This window comes from Ornithorhynchus anatinus, chromosome X2 (genome assembly GCF_004115215.2).
Source record: "Ornithorhynchus anatinus isolate Pmale09 chromosome X2, mOrnAna1.pri.v4, whole genome shotgun sequence".
Lineage (NCBI taxonomy): Eukaryota > Metazoa > Chordata > Mammalia > Monotremata > Ornithorhynchidae > Ornithorhynchus > Ornithorhynchus anatinus.
The window spans coordinates 4,539,319-4,546,343 of NC_041750.1; positions in this window are offsets into that span (position 1 = coordinate 4,539,319).

Below are 7,025 nucleotides of genomic sequence, written 5' to 3' on the forward strand. Positions count from 1 at the left end.
CACTTGGCAGCTGTGTGACTGTGGGCAAGTCACTTCACTTCTCTGTGCCTCGGTTACCTCATCTGTAAAATGGGGATGAAGACTGGGAGCCTCACGTGGGACAAACTGATTACCCTCTATCTACCCCAGCGCTTAGAACAGTGCTCTGCACATAGTAAGTGCTTAACAAATACCAACGTTATGGGGGGGGGGCGGACCAGGAATTAGAACCCAGGTCCTTGCGACTTCCAGGCCTGGGCTCCATCGATTAAGCATCTCACTTTAGCATCTGTCTCCCCCGTTAGAGCTCAGGTTCCTAGGGCGGAGGACGTGTCGACCAACCCTCTGGCACTCTCCCAAGCGCTCAGTACAGTGCTCTGCGCTCAGTAAGTGCCATGGTTGCATCGATTGATCCCTATACCGGTAGCAGAGAAGCAGCGTGACTCAGTGGAAAGAGCCCGGGTTTAGGAGTCAGAGGTCATGGGTTCTAATCCCGACTCCGCCACCTGTCAGCTGTGTGACTTTGGGCAAGTCACTTCTCGGTGCCTCAGTTACCTCCTCCGTAAAATGGGGATTAAGACTGTGAGCCTCACGTGGGACAACCTGATTACCCTGGATCTACCCCAGTGCTTAGAACAGTGCTCAGCACATAGTAAGCGCTTAACAAATACCAACATTATTATTAATTATTATTATTAGCTCCTCTTCCAAGAGGAGGCGCTGGCGGCAATACCCAGTTTTGTCCGCCAGAGGGAGACACACTCCCTGCGAAACCGCCCTCCTGAGCGCCCCGAGTTATTCATTCTTTTGCTAAAATCGGACCCTTTCCTGTAAATAACTTCAAATTACAAGTAAAAATGAAACTTTTCATTGCCCAGGAGGCAGGCAGGAACAATAAAGAATGACCTTAAAGCCGGCATAAACCTGCCACTGAGGCAGGATAAAACCAGCTGAAAAAGACAGTAATAATAATAATAATGGCATTTGTTAAGCGCTTACTATAGGTCAAGCACTGTTCTTAGCGCTGGGATAGATACAAGGTTTGGTTTTGTTGTCTGTCTCCCCCGTTTAGACTGTGAGCCCAGTGTTGGGCAGGGATGGTCTCTCTCTGTTCCCGAATTGTACATTCCAAGCGCTTAGTACGCTGCTCTGCACATAGTAAGCGCTCAATAAATACGATTGAACGAATGAAGGTTAGCAGGTTGTCCCAAGGGGGACTCACAGGCTTCATCCCCATTTTACAGATGAGGTAACGGGGGCACAGGGAATAGTAATAATGGTATTTGTTAAGGGCTTACTATGTGCCAAGCACTGTTCTAAGTGCTGGGATAGATACAGGTCAGGTAATCAGGTTGTCCCATGTGGGGCTCACAGTCTTCATCCCCATTTTACAGATGAGGTACCTGAGGCACAGAGAAGTGAAAGGGCTTGCCCAAGGTCACACAGCAGACAAACAGCGGAGCTGGGATTACAACCCACATTCTCTGACTCCCAAGCCCGGGCTCGTTCCACTAAGCCAAGATACTTATTATCACCATCGTTATTATTATTGTTACCATTATTATTATATAATCATTAATATTAATAGTAATTTTGCCTGCTCTAAGTGCCTGCTATATGGTAAACCCTGAGATTGTTATAGTATACTTCATAATGATAATAATAATAGTAGTGGTATTTGTTCATTAGTTCAATTGTGTTTATTGAGTGCTTACTGTGTGCAGAGCACTGTACTAAGTGCTTGGGAGAATACAATACAACAATAAACAGACACATTCCCTGCCCACAACTACCTTACAAGACCTAGAGAGCCTAAGCACTTATTATCTTCCGGGTGCTGTACTAAGCACTGGGCTGGATACAAGCTAATCGGGTTGGACACAGACCCTGTGCCTTTTGGGGCTCACAGGCTCACTCCCACTGAGACACAGAGAAGTGAAGTGACTTGCCCAGCGTCACACAGCAGACAGGTGGCAGAGAAAGAAAGAAAGATAGATGTTGGTCATTTCCGAATGGAAGTGGTTAGATCTCGGGGCTTAGTGGATAGAGCCCGGGCCTGGGAGTCAGAAAGTCCAAGGTTCTGATCCTGGTTCCACCACTTGTCTGCTGTATGACCTCGGGTAAGTCACTTCACTTCTCTGGGTCTTGGTTTCCTCCTCTGTAAAACAGGATTAACTGTGAATCCCCAAGTGGGACAGGGACTGTGTCCAGCCCAATTTGCTTGGATCCACCCCAGAGTTTAGTACAATGCCTGGTACAGAGTTGGCGCTTAAAAAATACCCCTACTATTATTATTATTATCATCAGTAATAATTATCCTTGCCAGGCTGGACAGCCTGGGACCCTTTCCGCCCGCATCCTGCCCACCCACTCAGTGGGGCCTGGGGGACTTGAACAGCTCACTCTCCCCACACATTGGGTGAAACATGGGAGATATCATCTCCTTTCTGAGCAGGCGTGACGTGTGCGTGGAGGGCATGCGTGTGTGTAATTTGTTTGCACATCGTGTGTGGAGGCGTGTGGCGAGGAGGTGGCGAGGAAGCATTTTGTGTATTTTGAGCATGAGCTCCATCCCGGGGGCGGAAGAGTGTGCGGGGTGAGTGCGGAAGGGTGGGGAGAGAGCCGGTTCTGGGATGCAGCGTGGAGGGGAGGAAGGCGGGTGTGCTTTGTGTTGCCATTGAGGTGGGCAGCTCCCCACACTCTGTGTTGGCATCGAGGTGGGCAGCTGTGTGTGTCGGGTCCGGGCTCTTCGTTTGGGCCGGAAGCCAGTGGTGAGGTCATTCGGGGTCTGAAGGTCACTGGGATATTTATTAAGTAATAATGTTGGTATTTGTAAGTATTTACTCTGTGCAGAGCACTGGACTAAGCACTTGGGAAGAAGCACTTAGACAAGCAGCATGGCTCAGTGGAAAGAGCCCGAACTTGGGAGTCAGAGGTCATGGCTTCCAATCCCGGCTCCGCCGCTTGTCAGCTGTGTGACTCTGGGCGAGTCGCTTCACTTCTCTGTGCCTCAGTTCCCTCACCTGTGAAATGGGGCTTAAGTCTGTGAGCCCCACGTGGGACAACCTGATTTCCTTGTATCCCCCCAGCGCCCCAGAGCACTTATGTAAATAGTCATCATTTCTTTATATTCACGTTTGTATCCTCCTCTAAACTGTCAGCTCCTTGTGGGCAGGGAACATTTCTACCTACTGTGTTATACTGTGCTTTATAATGTACTCTTACAGTCTCTAGACTGTAAGCTCGTTGTGGGCAGGGAACGTGTCGTTTATTGTTGTATTGTACTCATTCATTCATTCAATAGTATTTATTGAGCGCTTACTATGTGCAGAGCACTGTACTAAGCCCTTGGAATGTACAAATCGGTGACAGATAGAGACAGTCCCTGCCCTTTGACGGTCTTACAGTCTAATCGGGGGAGACAGACAAGAACAATGGCAATAAATAGAGTCAAGGGGACATTAAAACAATAGCAAATAAATAGAATCAGGGTGTTGTACATCTCATTAAACAAAATAAATAGGGTGATGAAGATATATACAGTTGAGCGGACGAGTACAGTACTCTTCCATGCGCTGAGTACAGTGCTCTGCACACAGTAAACACTCAATAAATACTATTGAATGAATGAATGCTCTCCCAAGCACTCAGAGTGCGTTTTACAGTGTGTAGTACAGTAGCAATAGATTGTTGTACTATTCAACAATCAGTAAATATGGTTGACTGTTTAGTCTACTGGATGTGAGCACTGTAGTGAGTGATTGGGAAAGTTCAATGTGACAGAGTTGCCCGCAAGGAGCTAACAGTCTAATGCGGGTGAGCACTGTAATAAGAACTTGGGAGAGTCCGACAGAACAGAGATGGAAGACATAGTCTTTGCCCACAAGGAGCATAGAGTTTAAAATATACAGTCTACATAATAATAATAATAATAATTATGGTACTTGTTAAGCATTGCCAAGCCCAGTTCTCAGTGCTGGGGTAATCAGGTCAGACACAACTACATCTACTTGAAAGGGGTGAAGTCCTGAGACTTCCACGTTACTATTATTACTTTAAGAGCTTACTCTCCCAAGTGGTGGGTTAGGTACAAGTTAATCAGGTCAGACATGGTCCCCGTCCCACCCGGGGCTCACAGTTTAAGCAGGAGGGCGAACGGGCATCGAATCTCCATTTTACATCTGAGGATACTGAGGCCCCGAGAAGCCAGATGACTCGTCCAAGATCACACAGCAGGCCAGAGGTGGAGCCGGGGTTCGAACCCAGCTCCTCCGACTTCCAGGCCCTGTCTCCTCTGTCTCCACCAGACACCAAGTCAGTCTCCAGGCTGCGGAGAGACTCACCCCTCACGGGGGAAGTGGCGTGGCTTAGTGGAAAGAGCATGAGCTTGGGAGTCACAGGATGTGGGTTCTAATCCCGGTTCCGCCACTTGTCCGCTGTGTGACCTGGGCAAGGCACTTAACGTCTCTGTGCCTCAGTTCCCTCATCTGTAAAATGGGGATTAAGATTGCGAGCCCCACGTGGGACAACCCGATGACCTTGTATCTACCCCTGTGTTTAGAACAGTGCCTGGCAAATAGTAAGCGCTTAATAAATGCCATAATTATTATTACCCCGGTTCCCTCCTCTGTCTGACGGCACTGGATTCCACCAGCCCGGGGGCTTGTCCCTGGACTCTCCTCGCCTCTGACCTGCCCGTGATTCGCCAAGCCCCGGCCTTCCTCCCAACTCCAGACGTCTCGTCTCTGGCGGGTTCGGCTTCCTGTTGGATTTCACAACGGGCTCTGGGCTGGCACAGGTCTGAGAACACGGCCCGTCCGGGTGCCCAGAACTCAGCTTGGTGCCCCGAGGCCCCAGGCCCCACACAAGCCTGGACGGTGTCCCCTCCTCCATCCTCTTCCCCACCTAGCTGGAAGCTGCCCAGGCCCCGCCTGGGTTCCCCACCCCCCCAATGGAGTAGACACACGCAGAATCGTTGCCGGGACTGGAATTTTTGAGGCATCCAATCACTCAACCCCCTCACCCCCCGGGCAGCCGGGGTGTAGCGTGAACTCATTCTCCCGCTGAGTGGCTCCTTTATGGGCCGACCAGGAGCCAGGCCTTCTCGTTTCCAGCTGGTGACTCAGGACGGACGTTCATTCGTTCATTCGGTTGGATTTATTGAGTGCTTACTGCGTGCAGAGCACTGGACTAAGTGCTTGGGAGAGGACAGTGCAACAATAAACAGATACATTCCCTGCCCACAATGAGCTTACAGCATGCCTTAGTGGAAAGAGCCCGGGCCTTGGAGTCCGAGGACCTGGAATCTAATCCCGGCTCTGTCACTTGTCTGCTCTGTGTGCCTGTCGCTTCATCTGGGCCTCAGTTTCCTCATCTGTAAACTGGGGATCCAATGCCTTTTCTCCCTCCTACTTGGAGTGGGGGAATCCATGTGGAATGGATGAATGAATGTGGGATGGTGACTGTGGCTTACCCCCATTGCCTTGTCTCTCCCCCAGTGCTTAGAACAGACCTCGGCACAGTAGAGAATGCTTAACAAATACCATGATGCTGCTGCTGCTGCTGCTGATTATGTTGAGGTTGCGGAAGGAGGAGGAGGGAGGGCTGGGGGTGGTGGGGGAGGACCACGTTTGACTGAATGATTGAGAAAGAGAAGGAGGGGGAGAGGGGAGTGTCAGCGTCCAGATGGAAGCCCCTCCGAGCCCCCCGAGAACAAAAGGCGGCTCCCCAGGGGAGGACGGCAGAGGAACCGAGGGGACATTCCGGCTGGCACCTTTTGGCCCCTTTGTCCAGCAGTGCGGAGGGGCAAGGAAAGGGATTAGGGGCCCGGCCACTCTGCACTTCCAGCACAGTCTTAGCCTTTGTCCTCCTTCTCGGCCTTTGAACCTGCCCCTTCCCCCTCCTCGCCACCCCCAAGACTGACCGCTCTGTGTCCAGCTGCCTCCCTGCTGACTGGGGCAGCTTAGTAGCTCCAACCGAATGGGCTTCCGTCAAGCCCTCCACCCCTCACCCTTCCCCTCCCCCCGAAAGGTGGAGGACTGGTTATGGACCCAGTGGTTCTGAGCTCTGCTGCTCAGTGCTCTGCACACAGTAAGTGTTCAATAAATTCGACTGAATGAATAGGATTGAATGAATGAGTGAATGACTGGATGAATGAATGACTGGATGAATGAGTGAATGGGTGTGAACCTGTCTTTGGGCAGGGATTGTCTCTATCTGTTGCCTAATTGTATGTTCCAAGCGCTTAGTCCAGTGTTCTGCAGCAAGCGCTCAATAAATACGATTGAATGAATGAATGACTGGATGAATGAGTGTGAGCCCGTTGTTGGGTAGTAATAATAATAATAATAATGGTGGCATTTGTTAAGCACTTACTATGTGGCAAGCACTGTTCTAAGTGCTGGGGTAGATACAAGCTAATCAGGGTGGCCCATGGGGTGCTCCCAGTCTTCATCCCCATTTTCCAGATGATGGAACTGAGGCCCAGAGAAGTGAAGTGACTCGCCCAAAGTCACACAGCCGAAAAGTAGCAGAGTGGGCATTAGAACCCACGACCTCTGGCTCCCAAGCCCGGCCTCTTAGGGATTGTCTCTGTCTGCCAAATTGTAGATTGCAATCGCTTAGTCCAGTGCTCTGCAGACAGTAGGGGCTCAGTGTCTAGGATCGAGTGAACGAATGACTGGATGGATGGATGAGTGAATAATAATAATAATGTTGGTGTTTGTTAAGCACTTACTATGTGCAGAGCACTGTTTTAAGCGCTGGGGGAGATACAGGGTCATCAGGTTGTCGCACGTGAGGCTCACAATCTTAATCCCATTTTAGAGATGAGGTAACTGAGGCCCAGAGAAGTGAAGTGACCTGCCCACAGTCACACAGCTGCCAAGTGGCAGAGGCGGGATGAGTGCCCCGCTCCCGGTGCCAGGTGCCCGGGCGTGCGGATCCGGATGCAGGGAGGGCAGTCCGGGTTTTCCCTGGGGCCCTGGGGCCTCTGCGACTCCCGATCCTGCCGGGTGTCCCGGCCCGGGTCTTCCCTGTGTCCCGGC